At 42.9% G+C, this 20,096-nt stretch overlaps 1 protein-coding gene across 1 annotated transcript in view; it reads right to left on the bottom strand.

Annotated features, from left to right (window-relative positions):
• Window positions 1–986: 986 nt before the first annotated feature.
• Window positions 987–20,096, bottom strand: part of MYLK4 (myosin light chain kinase family member 4) — a 158,584-nt gene continuing 139,474 nt past the window's right edge. Inside the window, exon 12 of the mRNA XM_015557472.1 lies at window positions 987–1,969. The gene's annotated coding sequence lies outside the window, so the exon portion shown is untranslated. The remainder of the gene's footprint in view (window positions 1,970–20,096) is intronic.

Raw genomic sequence — 20,096 nt, 5'->3', positions numbered from 1 at the left:
ACCATGTTCCACACGCACCCCCTGATGGTCAGCACATGTCATAGCGACTGGTTGTTCAGTTGGGTTGTTCCACTGTTTGATCTATTTGCATATTAGTCTTTTATTATATAGAATTATGTATAACCAGGTATTGTAAAAATTAAGTTACAAAATTTTAATTAAAATGTTTCTTACATACAGTTATATTGCTGGGCCACAAAAATATTTGTTGTGGGCCACATGCAGCCCGTGGGCCGCGAGTTTGACATGCTTGATTTAAGCTTTACCTGAACAGAGAACCCAGCTGGCTATGCTGGGTTTGTGATCTACAGACACTGTGAGATAATAAATGTGTAGCTTTAAACTACACAGTTTGTGTTAATCTATTATTCTGCAATAAAAAATGAATAAAGCCACGTTTATATTTTTCTATATTTATCTTTCTCCTTCTATCTCACTTATTCTCCCTGAAAAACATAAAATTAAAGGGAAGCCAGACAAGTGAGAATAATTTTATATGTCTAGGTCTAAAAGTGGAAGTAATATCTCCAAAACAAGATGTTGGCATTTAAGATTTTGTGTCTTAAAAACAAAACAAAGCAGCTTGTCTACTGCATAGAATGTGGTCAAATCTTTTCCACTGATATAAACAGACAGCTCTCCACCATGATCCCAGCAGCCTTCAGATACTTGCTCAGGAAAGCTGGGCAGGGACCAGGGTGAGATGAGTGAGGATGAGGGTGAGATACTGGAGGCACTCATTTCAGGCAGAAGATTTAAGGGGGTGTCAAAAAACTCAGTCATTAAGATAAATAACACACATAACATAAAATTTCCCTTTAACCATGTTTAAGTGTGTAGTTCAGTGGCCTTAAGTACATTCACATTGTTGTGCAACCATCACTACCATCCATCTATAGAACTCTTTTCATTTCACAAAATGTAATTATACCTATTAAACAAGAACTTCTCAGATAAATAACATTTAATGTAATATTTTATTGGACTTTATTTACTTACTAAAATGGTTATTTATTAGACTCTAAAAAGAGCATTTTTAGGTTCACAGCAAAATTGAGAGGAAGGTACAGAGATTTCTCATGGGCACCCTGCCCCCACACATGCACAGCCTCCACCATTATCATACCCCAACCAGTAGTGCAGCTCTTATAATCCATGAACCCACATGGACACATCACCATCCAAAGTTCGGAGTTTACATCAGGGTCCACTCTTGGTGCTGCACATCCTGTGGGTTTGGACAAATGTATAATGACATGCATCCGTCCTTATAGTACCATAAAGAATATTTTCACTGCCCCAAATCTTCTAAGCTCCACCTGCTCATGTCTCATCCCCTCTGACCTCTAGCAACCACTCATCTTTTCACTTTCTCCATAGTTCTGCCTTTTCTAGTTGGAATCATACAGTATGTAGTCTTTTCAGATTGGCTCTTTTCATTTAATAGTGTGTATTTTTCCTAGTGCAATATTTTCTTAAAGATAAAAACTAATGGCCCCCTAAAATCCAGGCTAAACAAAATGTCAGAATTTAAAGACCAGATCCGTATTAGAGGCCACACCAACCATCTTCATGCTTTAACTTGCTCTGCGATCTGACCATGTAACAGATTCTGTCCTCTAATAAAATTGGAACATTTTCCTTTGACCATTTGCCGCCAGAATTGTTGCCTATGTTGAGGAGATCATCGAGTGAATTACTAAGCCAGCGTGGCAGACTGGACACAGTCAGCGGCTGGGGAGGCCCTGCCAGAGTCCAGTGTTCTGCCTGCACCGTCCCATCCCCTGCAGAACATTTCTGAGAAGTTCATAGGTGGCAGGTGGTATAGATTACAGCTGAGAAATTAGTTCTGATCATGAAAATAAATAAGAGGAATGAGAATCAGCTTGGAGCATTCCTCCTCGGCCTCTAGCAAAGCTCCCACCAGTTTCCAGAGCTTTTACTGGCATGACTTCAAAATAACTTCTTCCTGAATTTCAGAAAAAAATACTGTCAGCAATGAGAGAATTGCTTTGTGATTGGGGAAAGGCAAAATCCTGCTCCTTCATAAACTCCTCCCCTTTCCCGCCCTCTCCCCACCCAAAGGCAGCCCGAGCCTGGGACCACTGAATGGGTGTGATTCCCAGGGACAATGATGCAGTGGTAAGAAAAGACAAAATTCCTTTGAGCCTGAGGCAGGGAGGAGGTCAGGATGTGCCATTTCTGGCATTCCTCAGATGGCGATGGTCTCTGTGCCTCTCCATGCCGGGGAGAGACATGGCCACTGGTGATTCTGAAGGCATGGGGTCTGTGGGTGAAGGAGAGCATGCTCCAGGCCTGAAAGCAATCGCAGTGCAGATGGAGAAGAGCCTTAGGAGTGCAGGTGGGGCAGAACCAGAGGAAGGAGACCAGCCTTACAGCCACCTAAAGGCTCTTCTATACACAATGCCTTTCCCAGGGCTCCTGGCAAAGCAGTCAGGTGCCATCAAATGTTCTCTCCTGCTCAAGAGACAGAAAAGCACCCCATCCTGCTCCCAGGAGAGAAGGAAATGTTCCAGAATAGATGAGGGGAAACCCATGGGCCCCTAGGAAAGAGTCTATTATGAATATGTCAGTTTAAAAAGGAATGTAGACACTTTTCATTTGGGAATCACTCTCAGCTTGTAGAGCAGGGGTTACTTTAATTTTCAAGGATGTATGAAAGCAATGGCTAGAAACTTGCTTCTCTTCACAGCAATTCTGAGCATTCATGCTGGGAGAACAAAGCCCACATCTTTCAGGAGGATTGTAAGCTACCGTGGGCCATTCTTCAGAGGCAAATTTCTCTGCAGCAAAGAGAGAAAGACTGAAGGCCAAGTTTCTGCCCTCTGTCATTTCCATGTGGGTGCTTTGCCTGGACCATCACGCCTACTGCAGAGAAAACATTCCTCTGGGGACTTCCCTGCTGGGGAAACAAGTTGTCAGCGAATGGACAGCACTTGCAACATCCATCAGCCCCTGCCCTGAGCCCCTGGCCCCAGAGAGCTGGGTTTCACAGAACTGAGGTGGGATGGGGAGCAGAAGGTTGAGGGACAAGAGTGCTTTGTGAGTGAAATCAGGGCTGACTGGGCATTCGTCCCCCAGAAGTGGGACCTTAGCCACTGTACCCTATTGGCAGGTTTCCATGGCAGGGAATGGTGCAGTGAGAACGGGTCACCTGTCATCTCTTGGGACCCTGAGAGGGTTTGTTGAATGAGGGACCGGGATCCGTGCTGTCTTCTGTCTACATCACAAAGAGCAAAATCGAATTTCAGCTCCAAACCATCTGTTTTACTAACACAGAACTTCTCTGGAACAGTCTCCAAAAGGCACACCCCTCACCACCAAGATCATTGCTGTACCTGACTGTGAATCGTACAGAAAAGAAGCAGCAAGAGCAGTAAAGAGGAGACATTTCAGACTGCACAGGTGTGTTTGCTGAAGTTCATACAAAACAAACAAGACAAAGCACAAATAAATATGCAGGCTCAACTGCTGTGTGCTTATTCTGCATTTGTCACGATTTGCATCACCGTTCGATGCGTCTTTGCTGCATCCTGAGCCTTAATTGTGATTTTCTTTTCTCCCATTAGATTTTCTGTTCTTTTGAAGTGAAAAACTAACAGTGGTTTCTTTCAAGCATTTTTGGGTGAGACTTTTCTTTGTAAGAGTCAAAGCAGGAAGAGGCCCTTCAGCTTATCTTATTCACTTCCTGAAATCCAAACAAGCTCTCAGGAGACCACGTCACACCCTATTTATTCAGCCAGTGTCTCTGTGCTTGGACAGGAGATTTCAGCATCATTTCGACTTATAAAAACCTTTAGAGCTGGTTTGAAAAGGCTCCAAAGAGATTGAGAAACAACTTAGAAAGTTCGAGACTAAAATTGGTGTGGCTATTTCCCTCCTAAGGAAATGATTCAGAAAAATCCTTTCTTTCCTCAGAGAATTCCATCCCCACTGGCCGCCCACAGCTCCTGAGTGGACTGATGGCTTCTAGTTTCAAACTAGGTCTGATTCTGTAGACCTAGTGTGTAGGGGCTGTCTGCCTGGTCATGTAGCTTCTCAGTCCTAAATGAGGCACACATGGAGATCTGCATGTGATGAAAATGGTTTTGGAATGAATATACTTGCCCTCATCAAATAATATGTATTAAAGACTCATTTACAGAACAGTAAGGTTCTCATATGTAAAAACCAAAACCAGAATTCTAATGAAAACTTCTCATCTCATTTTCTCAAAAATGGTTTGAAGCTTTCTGCCTTCAAAACACACACACAAAAAAACTTTGAGCATGTTTTCATATGTCTCTTGGCTTTCTGGATGTCCTCTTTTGAGAAGTGTCTATTTAGATCCTTTGCCCATTTTTTGATTGGATTGTTTATCTTCTTTTTGTTAAGTTGTATGAGTTCCCTATAAATTTTGGAGATTAGGCCCTTATCAGATATGACGTTGGCAAATATGTTGTCCCACGCAGTGGGCTTTCTTGTTGTTTTGTTGATAAAAAAAAGCTATCGTTATTTGCAGATGACATGATATTGTAAAAAGAAAATCCTAAAGACTCCACAAAAAACTACTAGATTTAATAAATGAATTCAGCAATGCAGCAGGATACAAAATTAATATCCAGAAATCAATGGCATTTTTATATACCAATAATGAATTCTCAGAAAGAGAAACTAAACAAACAATTCCATTTACCACTGCAACAAAAAGAATTAAGATACTTAAGAGTAAACTTAACCAAGGAGGTAAAAGACTTGAACTCCTTAAACTACAGGATATTGGAAAAAGAGATATAGGAAGATATAAACAAGTGGAAGAATACACCATGTTCATGGATTGGTAGAATTAACATCATTAAAATGTTCATACCACCCAAAGCAATCTATAGATTCAAAGCAATCTCTATTAAAATACCAACAGATCTAGAACAAATACTCCAAAAATTTATATGGAACCAAAAAAATACCCCGAATAGCTGCAGCAATCTTAAGAAAAAAGAACAATGTTGGAGGAATCACAATACTAGATATCAAGTTATACTACAAAGCTACTGTACTCAAAACAGCCTGGTACTGGCACAAGAACAGGCATATAGATCAATGGAACAGAACAGAGGGCCCCAGAAATTGATCCAAACCATTATGCTCAATTAATATTTGACAAAGGAGGCAAATATTAAAGAGAGTCTCTTCAATAAATGGTGTTTGGAAATGGGACAGATAGATGCAAAAAAATGAAACTCGACCATCAACTTACACCATACACAAGAATAAACTCAAAATGGATAAAAGACTTAAATGTAAGTTGTGAAACCATAAAAATCCTAGAAGAAACCATAGGCTGCAAAATCTCAGACATCTCTCATAGCAATATGTTTATGGATACAGCTCCGTCAGAATGGCTATCATCAACAATTCAACAAATGATAAGTGCTGGCGAGAATGTGGAGAAAAAGGAATCCTCTTGCACTACTGGTTGGAATGCAGACTGGTGCAGCCACTGTGGAAAACAGTATAGAGTTTCCTCAAAAAAATTAAACATGAAACTGCCAGTTGACCCAATGATCCCACTTCTAGGAATATATCCCCAGAGACCCAAAACATCAATCAGAAAGAATGTATGCACCTCTATGTTCATAGCAGCACAAATTATAATTGTTAACAGCCCAAGTGCCCATCAGTAGGTGAGTGGATAAAAAAGCAGTGGTAGATTTACACCATGGAATACTATGCAGCAGTAAAAAAGAAGGATCTCTCACCCTTTGAGCTAGCATGAAGAGACCGGGAAAGTATTATGCTAAATGAAATAAACCAGTCAGAGAAAGACAAGTATCACATGATCTCACTCATATGTAGAACAAAATAAACTGATGAACAAAATAAATCCAGAGACATAGAAGCATGGAACAAGCTATGGAATCTCAGAGGGAAGGTGGAGGTAGGTGGGTGGGAAGAGATCAATCAAAGAACTTGTATGCATATATGCATAACCCATGGACACAGACAATAGGCTGGTGAAGGCCTGGGGCTCAGGATGGGGGCGGGCTATAAGGGGCCAATGGGGGGAAAAGAGGACATATGTAATACTTTCAACAATAAAGATTTAATTTTAAAAAATTAAACACACACACACATACACACACACAAGCAGTTACAGGGAAGGCCTGTGGTCTGTACAAATCCAGTAAATTTTTAAACATAGAGCCATCTCTTGGTGACTAATCTAACCCTCCTCTTTCAGGATTCCTCCTATTTTAATGTGAACAAGCAGAAATATCAGGCAAAATATATTGCTAAGGATTGGTCAGCAGGTCCAACTTTCTCAATGGACATGACAAAGCTCCGTAGAAAGGACTGCTGTCTTGGGAACAGGACAATGTGGGTTTGTTTGTATGAGTGATCCTTTAATGGCACTGCCATCAAGACTACATTTAACTCAATCAGTGGTTCTCAACCTTCCTAATGCCGTGACCCTTTAATACAGTTCCTCATGTTGTGGTGACCCGCAACCATAAAATTATTTTCATTGCTACTTCATAACTGTAATCCTGCTACTGTTATGAATCATAATGTAATATCTGATATGCAGGATGTATTTAGGCGACCACTGTGAAAGGGTCATTCGACCCCCAAAGGGGTTGCGACCCACAGGTTGAGAACCACTGCTCTAAATGGTTGTGTCTCTGAATAAAAGCAGTCACTCCCAAAGCCCTCGAGGGTGATGTGTTCAGTGTTTGCCCCTAGGAAGCTGCTGGTTGTTATCAATGTAGAAGGTAAATGCAATCATCCATCAACCCTGGCTGCTCATGTGGAAGCCCTAACCCAACACTCATTAGAGGAGCTCAGCTGGATTCCGGCCAGAGAATGAGACCAGCCTTGAAATGCAGAGTGTTTTATTTTATTTTTTAAGTTCCAGTATCAGCTACAGGATTTGTAGTCATATTTCGTTGTCAGAGTTAAAAATAAAAGCTAGTCTCTGAAAATCACGACATCCAAGTCTTTCTATTAAAACATGAGCACTTGCAATTTTTTAACTAGTTCCAGTAATATTATAAGCATCAAGCTTCTTTAATAAAGGAGAGACTAGTCATAAGTGAATCACGAGCATATAGCTTTTGCTTACCCTTTTAAGCACCACATTTTCATTTTTGTTAATCTTTTTCTTTTAATCCTCACCTGAAGATATTTTTCCATTGATTTTTAGAGAGAGAGTGGAAGAGAGAGGGAAAGACAGAGAGAAATATGGATGTGAGAGAAACACATCGATTGGTTACCTCCTGCATGAGCCCTGACCAGGGCCTGGACCTGGGAGGAGCCTGCAACCGAGGTACATACCCTTGACCAGAATCGAACCTGGGCCCCTTCGGTCTGCAGTCCAACACTCTATCCACTGAGCCAAACCAGATAGGGCACCACATTTTCATTTTTAATTTTAACCATTTGGGTTACAATTATTTTCCAGAAATATATTACAAACTTCCCAGGCGTCTTGATAGCCGATTTTTGTTGTTGTTGTGTGAAAATATACACATCATAAAATTTACCACGCTAGCCCTGGCTGGTTTGGCTCAGTCGATAGAGAGACAGCCTGCAGATTGAAGGGTTCCAGGTTCCATTCTGGTCAAGGGCATGTACCTCAGTTGCAGGCTAGATCCCTGGCCCTGGTCAGGGCAAGTGTGGGAGGCAACCAATCAATATGTCTCTCTCACATCGATATTTCTCTGTCTCTCTGTCTGTCCCCCTCCTTTCTACTCTCTCTCACTCTCTCTCTCTCTGAAAAATCAATGAAAAAATATCCTCAGGTGAAGATTAACAAATAAAAGCAATTTACTATTCCAATCAATTTTAACTGTATAGTATTCCAAAGGCATTAGATACATTAATATTATTGTGCAACCATCACCACCACCCATGAGGAACAATTCTTTTTACCATGCATGAACCTGGCTTCGACGGCTCAGTGTCATGATTATGAATATCCAGCACGATGTTGTGTTCTTAGGTACAAGGGGTGTGTTTATGGCTGTTTGCCCCAAATATTAGGCTGCTGAGGCTTTGAGGTCTTGAGTTAGTGTTTTCTGTTGCTCTTGTTTTGTTGTTATTCTGTGTCTTCTCCCATCATTGTGCAAACAATCATTTTTTTTTTATCAGCTTTTAGTACACTTTTCTGTACAGGGAGAGCCAATGATCAAACTTGTTAAGATGTGCTGAACCACAGGTCCAGGTGCTGAGAAAGATTTCCTGTGAGTAAGCATCACAAAACATCCTGCGAGTGCACCTTGTGATGTGCACTTTTGTGCTTTGGAAAACACTTTTGCTTCTTTTAGGTCTTTAACTTTGGCTTGAATGGTAGTGATTGGCATATATCTGACCTGTAAATAAAAGGAGACTCTAATTCTTATGAATCTTGTTGCCTGCAGCTCTCCTTAACATCAAAGACAAAATGCAATAACATCTGGTAGTCTAGTCCCCACTGTTAAAGCAAAAGAGGAAATTCAATTAAGAAGACAGAACATTTAAGCAAAATTCACTTTTTAGGTTACTATTGTTTCCTGCCATAGAAATAAAAGACAGATTCTTTCTATATTTGCTCTCAATTTGTCTTAAGTGAAATTATTTCTCCTAAATATAGCCGGCAGATAAACTCTGGCCAGAATCTGAAAATGTAGAGCAACCAGGGAAAAGGCCATGTTGGATGGTTCAATCAGATGATGAGGTGGTGTTTTCAAATTCCTCTCACCGTCTGCATCAGGGCTTGCTGGGTGGATGAGGAAGTATTTTCTCTGAGATTATTTGCCACTGGCATTTCATTATAGTGTTTTAGGTCAGTGGTTTTCAATTGGGGATGATTTTGCCCCTATGGGACATTCGGCAAGGTCTAGGGACAACTTTTATTTTCCCAACTGGGTAGGGGATGCTAGTGGCATCCAGTGGGTAGAGGCCAGGGAGGCTGCTAAACATCTTCCAAATGCTCAGGACAACCCACAGTGTAGAATTATTCAGCCCCAAAGTCAATGTGGAGGGGGAAAGTCTGAATTACTAGTATACAGCCTGGAGGATAAAAGGAGGAGAAGGACACAGTAGAGAGGGGATAGGGAGGAATATGGTGACCATAAGTAGGTCACGTAAATGCTGCATGTTTTTTGAAATGTTTGTTGATGGAGTTCCTGAAAAATGGATTTTCAAAACTAGAGGACTATTACTCATTTGAGTTTGATCCTATAAAATGTGGATGATTGTGATGAGAAGTTGAGGCTGCAAGGATGAGCTGTCCTGAGCTCTCTGAGAATTGTGGTAATTGTATCTGCTCCTAAGGGGAGGGATGGAAATTGCCTCAGGTCTGGAGCAAGGACCTGACTTCAGCTTCATCGACATGATTTTTAGAAAAAACCCAAGGAGACAACAGTAATTAAAGAAATGCTCAAGCATCTCACAATCAGGGAAAGGTGAGCTAGGAAAATGGAGTGCCCCTTCACCTTGCAAAGTATACAGGTATGGCAATGTCAACTGCTGCTCCTTGTGCCTCTATATTGCTTTGAATATTTTACAAAGAGTGTGCATTTATTTGCTTTTGTGTTCTAAAACAATCATAGCTTTATTTAAAAAATTAAATTCATTTTCGAAATATAAGATGCCAGTCAGGGCCCACTACATTTATTGTGTGATCCATTAATGACCCTTGGTATGAAAAACACTCTCCTACAGGAAGTTAAACCAGGAAGCGTCTATGAGAATGTGATTTAAAAGTTGATTTGTGTGATTGTTAATATTATGTGTCAACTTGGCTAGGCCACGGTTTCGAGATATTTGGTCAAACACTATACTAGATATTTCTATGAAGGTCTTTTAGCATTCATATCATAAAGTGGGTGGGCTTCATCCAATCAGTCAAAGGCCTTAAGGAAAAGACTGACCACCTCCAAGAAAGAGGGAATCCTGCCAGCCTTTGGACTTGAACTGCAATTATTTTCTCGGTCTCCAACCCACTGGCCTACCCTGCAGATTTGGGACTTGCCAGCCTCCATAATTACGTAAGTCAATTCCTTATAATTCTCAATAGATAGATAGTTATTACTCTATATATTTACATGTATCTATATCTTTATATATAGGTATAGAGAGAGAATTATTTCACATATACCACACACACACACACACGCACACTCACAAGCATACACACACACACCCTATTAGTTTTGTTTCTCTAGAGAACCATGACTAATACTAAGTAGTTTGCAAGAAAAAAAAAAAAAAACACTTTCAATTGCCAACATTACTGGAGACAATAGATAAAAACCATGTATTCATATAACGGAATACAAGTATTTGTTAAAATGTATAATTAAGTTTATGTCTTTCCACTTTAACAGCTCTTAAAAGCAAAATGTCGAATATACAAAGCAGTCCTAAACAATGTATCAACAGAAGGCCACTTATGTGAATTTTAAAAATGTAATACAATACTATAATTTCATTATGAAAAATATAAGTGAAATAAAAATATAAAAACATGGACTAAAGGATACACATCAGAATGTGGACTCTTAGGAGGTAGGAGATGAAGGAAGGCAGAGAGTGTGGAGAAAAAATGCGACCAAGAAGGGGCACAAAAAAAAACCTTCCATTTTATTAGTAATATTTGTGTGTTTTTAAAAACATAGAAACCATCTGAGGGATATATGAGAAGATGTTAATATTTGTTCTTTCTAGATGGTGATAGTAGTGGGTTAAATTGTGCCCCCCCCCCAATTATATCCACAAGGAACCTGAGAATGTGACATTATTTAGAAAGCTAGTCTTTGCAGATAAAATTGAGTCAAGGATCTCAAGATGAAATCAGCCTGGTTTAGGGTAAGTCCAGTGACAAGTCTTTACCATCACAGACTTCAATTCTGTTTCCAAAATTCTGAGACTATTATATTATTCAAACATATCTTGATATATTTGAGAGAGAATGAAGACATCATGCAAGAATGTAAAAATTTGCTCTGATTTGCACAGTAGCACCTAACTAGTTCTGTTCCTACCTGAAGTGGCACAAAATCTCTAACTTTGGCATTAGAATATGTTCTTTAAAATTCCCACCTGCCCTCCAGAATGTCTCTTCCTCACCTGGGCAGTGTTAGAAGCCACGTGCTTCAGATGGCAGTGCCCCAAGATGGAAATGACCTGGAGCCCTGCTCACCTTTGGGAAGAGCGCTGCCCTGTCAGCAGGCTGACCTGGACTCTGATAAAAACATATCGAGTTACTGAGACCTTGGGATTTCTTTGTTTCTGCAAGCATGACCCATTTTCCCTGACTAATAGAGCCCCAGATGCAACTGTTTCATTATTTCATCATTTGGCCTCCTTGTACATCAGCGTTTACAGAGCATGCCATGAAAATTCTCCATTAATTATTATGGCTCAGCCAGCTCTCCTTAGGATTATTAAACCATTAGTAAACATGCATTAAAATGAATTTACAGTCACTTCCACTGGGATTTCACGAGTGACATTTCGTAGCCAAATAGTTTACCTGTCTCATCTGACTCAGAAAAGCATATTGAAATTAGAGCACTTTTTGCACAATAATGAAAACAAAGCAGCTTTCATACATTGTGTTGGATACCGAATGTGGTTAAGCCATTCAACTTTGAGTTCTGACCAGCACAGGTTTATTTGCACACACTTCAAAAAGCAGGGATATGTCCTGTACCAGTACAAGGCGTAGGTATGTGCAGGTGTGCGTTACTAATTAGCCTTGCTAGTCTTAATTCCTTCTAGCCCAAAATGGGCATTTTTGTATAAGCTTCTCTCCCAGAAAACATCTCATATGTGACGGAGATGTGACATTAGAAAGCAGTGAAGAGTGATGAGAACACACACAGTCTTTGAAGCTTGGGAGATCTGGGTTCAAATCCTGACACTTACCAGTTGTGTAGGCTTAAGCAACTTACTGAACTTTTTGATTTCCTGGTGGAGAAAGTGGGCTAACAGGATTGGATTGTGACATTTGTCAATTGTCAACAGAGAGCATGGTTAGTCTTAAACCCAAGGTGAGTGGTAGCTCAACTGACCAAACGGACATTCCCAAAGGTCTATTTCTCCACTAACCAAGGAAGAATGAAAATGCATGTGGTTGCCATCTCCAAAATACCATCCTCAGAATCCTACCCCCTAGAGGCAGATGTAATATTCCCCATTTAGGGGAATTCAGAAACCATGCTAAGAAGAGCTGATGAGGCCCTCCCTGGATGCACAGAAACTGGAACCAAGCCTTAATGGAGAGGAAGAAGCAGACACCAGGGGACGGGCTGGGGAAACTGCCCCAGGGAAGGCACTTCCTTCCCTTCACAGAAACTGAAGCTGCCCCCTCGGTAAATCTGAAGACCAAAATGTCAACTGCTTCAGCTCAATCAAATGTGTTATGGCCAGTCTTCAAGTAGAAAAAAACTGGGTATTGAGAAACTTGACTTGAAATTAATGCAGAAAAGAAATGTCTTGAAGGGTATTTGTTAAAATATTATTGGTTACCCCTCCATGATGGTATTTGAAGTGATTTTTCAAAATCATTTCTTTTATAATAAAAGCCTAATATGCTAAGTGTCTGACCATTCATTCAACCATTCAACTGGTTGCTATGATGTGTGCTGACCACCAGGGGGCAGATGCTCTGACCAGTAGGTTAGCTTGCTGCTGGGGTCCGGCCAATCGAGACTGAGACGAGACAGGCCAGACACGCCCTGGAGCCCTCCTGCAGTCCCTCCCCAGCCCTGATTGTGCACCAGTAGGGTCCCTCAGCCTGGTCTGAGCCATCTGACAATCCTGGACCCTTTGGGGGATGTCAGAGAGCCAGTTTTGGCCCAATCCCCACAGGCCAGGCTGAGGAACTCCATCGGTGCATGAATCCATGCACCAGGCCTCTAGTTTCTTTTATAAAAGCAATAAAGCCATTTTCAATAAGAAAAATGAAGGGAATAAACAGGAAGTAGCCCAAGTTCTAAATGAGAGATCTGACTTAAACTTCCAACTTTACCACCACCAGCTGTGGCCTTGAGTGAGTCACATCATTGGTGAGGGCCTCAGCTTCCATATGTGCACAATGGGAACAATGTGAAAGACACAGCTGTTAAAGTCAGAAGAAAAATGTTGGTGTCTGCTTTTTCAGATATTTTCTATCACAGCCACACTGATATTCAGCCTCCAAAGAAGGTATTTGAAGCTTCAGTAACTCTACAAACCCCCACCCATTGACCCTACCACTGCCCTGCTGCCCATCTTGCCCAGTGAAGCTCTGAGTCAGAGGTGGCAATGATTCAAACAAACCTATGTCCATTTTAATTTGGAACCCAGAGCTTTTCACTAAATTACACAAAATGTGGGACAAAAGTCAACCGTATGCCCTTCTCTGCCAGTGCTCAAGGTTGAGAATTGAAAAGGAAAAGGGGCGCGAGGGGTGTAACCTAGTTCAGTATCTGGTTAGAACTGTAGTCTTACTTCCCCTTTCTGACTGACTTGGATGGAGCTGCAGAGTCTAACCTCAGGGCCCTGCCACAGCTGACGGGGGCAGAGCTATGGGGACCCTCAGGGGCCGCCACAGGAAGAGATATATAGGTCGGTCAGAGCCTCCCCACGAGTTCAGTTCAGGCTTTGGATCCAGAATTCCCCTCGACTAGCAGATCTGTGAAATAAAGGTTAAACTTTCCTCCCTCAGAGTGCTGGCTGATCGTTCTCCTGTGCATTCTGCCACAACATTTGGTGCGTTGTCTGGGAAACATCAGTTGAGCTGGCTCTTAGGCCACTGCTGACGAGAGCGGACTTCAGAGCACACGCTTTGGGTTCTGGGATCCAAGGAAGGGGTTCCACTGGCACATCGGCTGGTTCCTGAACTCCTGGGGCCTGGAGGGACTGCAGTGACTCTATGCTCTAGTGGACCCAAAAGAGGCAGGAAACACCTTTCTGGGACTTCCCAGGAGGGAAGTCAAAAACAGACATCTGAAACTGTAAAATTTTCCCCAGGGAAACAAGTCCGAGTTCTGGCCTGTCCTAAGGGAAAGAAGAGGTAACTGGCCCCTACCTAGGTAATTATTTACCTCAGGATAGCTTGGATCATCTGGAGGAACAGCTTTCAGATGGTATTCACTGTCTCTGGGACTTCCCAGGAGGGAAGTCAAAACTTGGGCTGGCTAAGAGTCTGAGTCTGGCCTGCCTTTGAAAGAGGTAGAAGAGAAGTGTTCCTAGGCAGTTTTCTACTGCCTCTGTTCAGGGACTTGTTCTGTATCTCTGTGCAATTGAAACTGATATGGAGAATGCAGGGTATTCTGTGGTGTAAATGTGGTGTATGCCAGTATAAAAGTGTTTATTTACTGTTGGTATCTTATTTTTTTTGTTTATGTTGTTTATTTTTATAAACCCTTCTCAAAGTTTTTAGTGGGGAATATTATCTGTCTTTATTGTTTAAATATGTCTCTAAATTGTTTCACCTTTTCAAGTTGGGTTGAGGCATATCCAACCCCCACGGAGAAGGTGAGAGAAGTCACTAAGGTGTTACTGAAGGACATAATTCTGCAGTATGGAATGCCATTAACCATAGGGTCAGATAATGGCCCAGCCTTTATAGCTGAGGTAGTACAGCAGGTAGCTAAGGCCGTAGGAATTAAGTGGAATTTACATACAGCCTACAGGCCCCAGAGTTCAGGGAAAATAGAAGGCATGAACTGGACTCTCAAACAGGCTATGGCTAAGCTATGCCAGGAGACAAACTTACCCTGGACAGATATCTTACTACTTCTACTCCTGCAGGTGCGCTGTGCCATGAGAGCCAGGGTAGGGTTCTCTCCATTTGAAAATGCGATATGGCAGACCCCCTCCCTTAATTTAGCCAAAGGGAGATCTGGGGAAAATAGGGAACTTAGAAATTCAGAAACAGCTACAAGGACTTGGGAAAACTAACCTTGAAGTCCACAGATGGGTTACTGATCGATTGCCCATCTCTCTATGAACAGCTGTGCACTCTCACAAGCCTGGGTACCAGGTTTGGGTAAAAGATTGGAAAAGGGGACCCGTTAAGCCAACCTGGAAAACCCTATCCAGTCATGCTAACCACCCCCTCAGCTCTCAAAGTTGCAGGACGAAACACCTGGATCCACCACTCCCGGGTAAAAGCAGCCCACCAGTTGGAGCAATCAGCATCCAGAGTGGAAGGTGACCTCTGACCTGAATCACCCCCTGTGGATCATCTTCAAGAAGACAGCAGATCCAGCTGACCAACCTGAATCTCCTTACCCCCTCCTATCTGGATAATTATTGTTTTTGTTTTTTTTTAACAGTTTTATTCTGTCTTCATACAAGTGTCACCAGAACCCCAGACTAGTACTGGAAGGAGAACTTCTCTGCCCTTGCTACTCCAACGACCCCCTTGGGGAAGATGGTGAAGACCCGGGATACTGAACCCCCTTTTTTGTTGCCCTCCTTCATCAGGAAGTTGCTAGAGTGGTCATCGACCTTATCCCCAATTCCTGAGTCTTTTGTAATCCCCAGGCTGAAAATAGCTTGTGGAACAAGAGGGGAGAATGAAAAGGAAAATTAGGGGTGGGGGGCTTGCAACCTAGTTCAATATCTGGTTCCCCACTCTGACTGACTTGGAGGGAGCTGCAGAGCCTAATCCCAGGGCCCCGCCACAGCGGACTTGGGCGGAGCTGGGGGGAACCTTAGGGGTCCACCACAGGAGGAGATAGATAGGACAGAGCCTCCCCATGAGTTCAGTTCAGGCTTTGGATCCAGAAGTCCCCTGGACTAGTAGATCAGCAAAATAAAGGCTAAACTTTCTCCCTCAGAGTCCTGGCTGACGGTTCTCCCATGCATTCTGCCACAACAGACTGACATCAGCGAGAGCCAAGAACGGGAATGTGGGCACTCTCCCTCTACAGCAGTGGTTCTCCACCTTGGCTGCACATTAGAACCACTTGGGAATCTTTTTAAAATCCTGATTTCTGGGCCACATCCTCCAGAAATTCTGTTTCTTTGTTACTAATGCTGTGGCCCCACACCACAACAAAGAAACGGAATTTCCGGAGGATGAGGCCCAGAAATCAGGATTTTAAGATTCCCAGGTGATTCTAATGTGCAGCCAAGGTTGAGAACCACTGCTCTACAGTGAGTATCATCTCATTGCTCTTTATTCCTGTTCTTTATTCCTGTTCTTTATTCTTCTCTCCCCCTCACTTTCCATTTGCTGCAATCATCTTTATCCAAAGGTTGGCAGTTTAGCTGGAGACAAAAACTCAGCCAGATTTTCTGTCTTTCCCATCTCTAGTTTAGGTTTCTCCTGACATCCAGTTATTCACTCTGGGCTCATCAATAACTTCTTCAGCAAATCCTTCCAGATCGCCCTCCTATCCTTTGGGGGCAGTGGGGGAGGAGGGAACCCAGGCCTACACCTTCCCATCACCCTCTTTCTCCCTCTTTCTGAGGTACAATCTTTCTCTCCTTGTTTTAATGCTATTGTCCACATAAGAAACCTCCAAGCCTGAAGAGACTTTTCATAAGAGTTTGTTTAAGCCAAACTGAAGACATACGCTGGGGAGCAAGATCTCAAATTCTCCAGAGAAAAACAGTTTGCAGTTTCTTTGGTACATATGAAATTTAGGAGGAACTGCAGGAAGATTAAAAGGAGGTGAAGAAAACAAGGTGGAGAATTGATTATAGGATAGTTAAGATAAATTTCTGTCTTGAGAGCAGTTAAGTCTTAGAAAGAAGAGTCAGAAAAGAGGCAAAGAGGCATTTCAAAGGTCTGTTAACCTAGATCAGTGGTCGGCAAACTGAGGATCGGCAAACTGTGGCTCGCAAACCACATCCGGCTCTTTGGCCCCTTGAGTGTGGCTCTTCCACAAAATACCGGCTCTTCCACAAAACATCGACTTCCGCGCATGGGCGAAGTTTCAGTTGGCAAACTGCGGCTCGTGAGCCACATGCGGCTCTTTGGCCCCTTGAGTGTGTCTCTTCCACAAAATACCGGCTCTTCCACAAAACATCGACTTCCGCGCATGGGCCACGAAGTTTCAATCGCACTGTATAAAACTTCTTTGCTAAGTAAAAGACTTCTCTTTGCTTTAAGCAAGCCCTGTCCATTGTTTCTATGGGTCTAGGTCTGTGGTCAGCAAACTGGGGGCGCGCACGTGGTATTTTGTGGAAGAGCCACACTCAAGGGGCCAAAGAGCTGCATGTGGCTCGCGAACCGCAGTTTGCTGACCACGGACCTAGACCCATAGAAACAATTTTCAGGGCTTGCTTAAAGCAAAGAGAAGTCTTTTACTTAGCAAAGAAGTTTTGTACCTGGGGCATCATTACCCACTCTGACCTGCCCAGTTAGGAACCTATGATCAGATCACTCTGTGAGGTTACTTTTCATAGAACTTCTTTCTTCAGCCACACTCCACTCACCGTCTTGCCCTTGCATGAACGCGCTATTGTTTTATTATAACGTCAACCACTCTTGGGGACTCTTCCCAGGGCTTCAATTTTATAGCAGACAGGGATTTTCTATCTAAAGCAGAATGACAGTTTTGTTTTAAAAAATATCAATAAACTAAAGAAAAAGATATTCTAAAAGGCCCAGGGCAGTCATGTCAAGAGAAGTGTTTTTCTTATCCATAATTTACCCCCATTCCTCAACTGAATGTACATGCTGTCGTGGTTTCAGTGACATGGCCGTGGCCTTCCTCCAAGCCTCCCTCCAACAGCTCCTGAATGTGCGCTCCAACAAATCTCCGCCCTGCCCCTCAGGTGGTGGCTTCTCGCACCTCCCTCTACTCCTTGGGACAGACAGGAGCGACCAGAGGAGACCTTTCGGCCCATCTTCTTCCCAGCAGCCCGGGTCACTGCCCACTCCACTCTGGAGCAGCCAGAAGTGCAGACAGGCCACGGAGCTCCCAGCTCCTCTCCCCCTTTCAGCTGCAAGAACACTGGTGGGAGAAAGGCACTACCGTTGGAGGCTCTGTGTGGATGTGCACGCTCACTTCTCTGGGTGCATGCCCATCAGTTTTTCCTGAGAGGCCAGCAAAGCACAGCAAAGGGACCTGGTGTCTTAAAGCCATGGGACCTCATTCCAGCTCTGGTATTCACCTCATTCACCTTGGAACATTGAGCATCTAAACAAATGACCTGCAGTTTTTTCATCTGTAAACGGTGATGACAATGCCTACTTTGCTAAATTGTTGGGAGAAGTCTTAAAGTAAAACAGGTGCTACAGCAGCGCGTTTGATGAACCAGCACGCACAGGCTGCGGAGGGATGGACACAGCTCCAGTTTCTGCTGTAGGAACTTGCCAGTTCTCAATTTCCCTTGGACTCCAAGAGCTGTCATTTTTATCAAGCCTCTTTATTTTTATTATTATGCCATCAATATACCCCTTTTCCCCCATCAATGACTTAACCCTCTTTCCATGTCTCAATATATCGTATTTATAATTTTTTTCAGCTGTAACCTCCGCCCTGTTCCCAGCGCCATCTCGGAACTCAGCAGTGCCCAGCGGCTATTCCCGCGCCCTGCTCAGGGGTTGGTGTGCACCATTTCCCTAACAGTGAGGAGCACGTTCTGCCCTCCCCCCACCCACCCACTCACCTCATCCCCTCCCCGCAGACAGAGCGGGCCTCTCCCACAGTCACAGTGCTGGACTGAGAACAAGGACTGATCTGGGCCCAGCAGGTCTTAGCTGGGGATGTTTAGATTGCTAACGTCCAAAGTTGGTCTTCCCTCTGTTCTTCATGGGAACAAATGCATGTCTGCGCCCCACTGGATAGAGCCTGTTATCCTGCTCGCTGCGGACCACTCCCCATCCCGGGGTGCCTTGCTGCCCCAGCCACTACCGCAGATTTCATTCCAGATGTCTACCTGCGCTCTTCCATCAGACCGCCTTACGCATTGCCGGGGCTGCTCTGCTTGCTCGCTAATGCTTCTGCAAGCTTTCTCTGAAACATCTGAGGGTTGGGGAGCCTACGGAAGAATGGCTTTATAAATCAAAAAATAATAATCATAATGGAGTGTACTCTAATGGTTTGTCATCTCCCCAGAAGCGGCGGAACGCGGCGAGTGAATGACAACACTACCCTCTAGTGGCCAACCGAGGCTAGACCCCGAACAGTGCTGGCTCTCTGGAGCAGGCAGTTTTGGGTTTCCATACAATGCAATCTTCCCACTCATTCCAGAAAAACCATAATCAAGCAATGAGAAGAATTCCCCCAGAAAGCGTCCTGGCCAGGAAGTAGTATAATAGAAAAGCCTCAGTTTTTAGCGTTTGAATTTGGTTTTGTTTTTGTCCCCAGATAGTGAGTGGAATTTCTGAATAGTTCAGAGCTCACTAAAAAAGCCCAGACTTTTAAGGGCATTTTATATTGCTTTTTATAAACAGAATATTTAAGCCATTTCTCTCTCTGTTACTGAGGCTTACTATTGAACAAAAATGCTTGTGAAATTCTCTAAAAGGAATGTGCCTCTTCTGCATTAAGTAAAAGGCCAATTTTTATGTTTAATTATCCATACTGTGAACAATATATATATCTATTCAGAAACATGGCTTTTGCTTTCATCCACATATACCATGAGAACAACATACTTGAAGTTGAAAATATCCAACTTTGGTGAAGTCTGTTTTTAAAGGGGCATTTCATTAAAGTTTCAGCCGCTCATTGTAAATATCTCCTGTCTAGACTAAGGAAAAAGTTGCAGAATTGGAAGAGGGGGTGGAGTGTTGTAGTCTGAGAAGGCATACTCTTTTTGGTATTTTCCACTCCCTGGCTGCGGAATCTCTCTATTTATTCATAATTGGAGAATCCTAGTGTTTCCCGTTTTACCCCATTACTGTGTGGGAAGATTGATGAAACAGGTTTTTTTATAAAGCACTTTAAGCCTCTTTCAAGGGAACAGCGTTATGAAAGTTACCTTTCAGAAAGTAGAAAATAGGCATATATTTACATATGATACTCCAAAGTCAGAAGTGCTCTGAACACTGTAGACCAAATGTACCCCAAGATAAGCTGATAAAAGCTTTGAGGACACATGGGAGTGGCCTTGCCCATTCCCCGTATGTAGCGTAAGTGTCCGATGAGTAGGAACAC

Source organism: Myotis davidii, unplaced genomic scaffold, assembly GCF_000327345.1.
Source record: "Myotis davidii unplaced genomic scaffold, ASM32734v1 scaffold230, whole genome shotgun sequence".
NCBI lineage: Eukaryota > Metazoa > Chordata > Mammalia > Chiroptera > Vespertilionidae > Myotis > Myotis davidii.
Note: the sequence above shows the minus strand (reverse complement) of the source record. Positions and strands in the feature narration are given on the sequence as shown.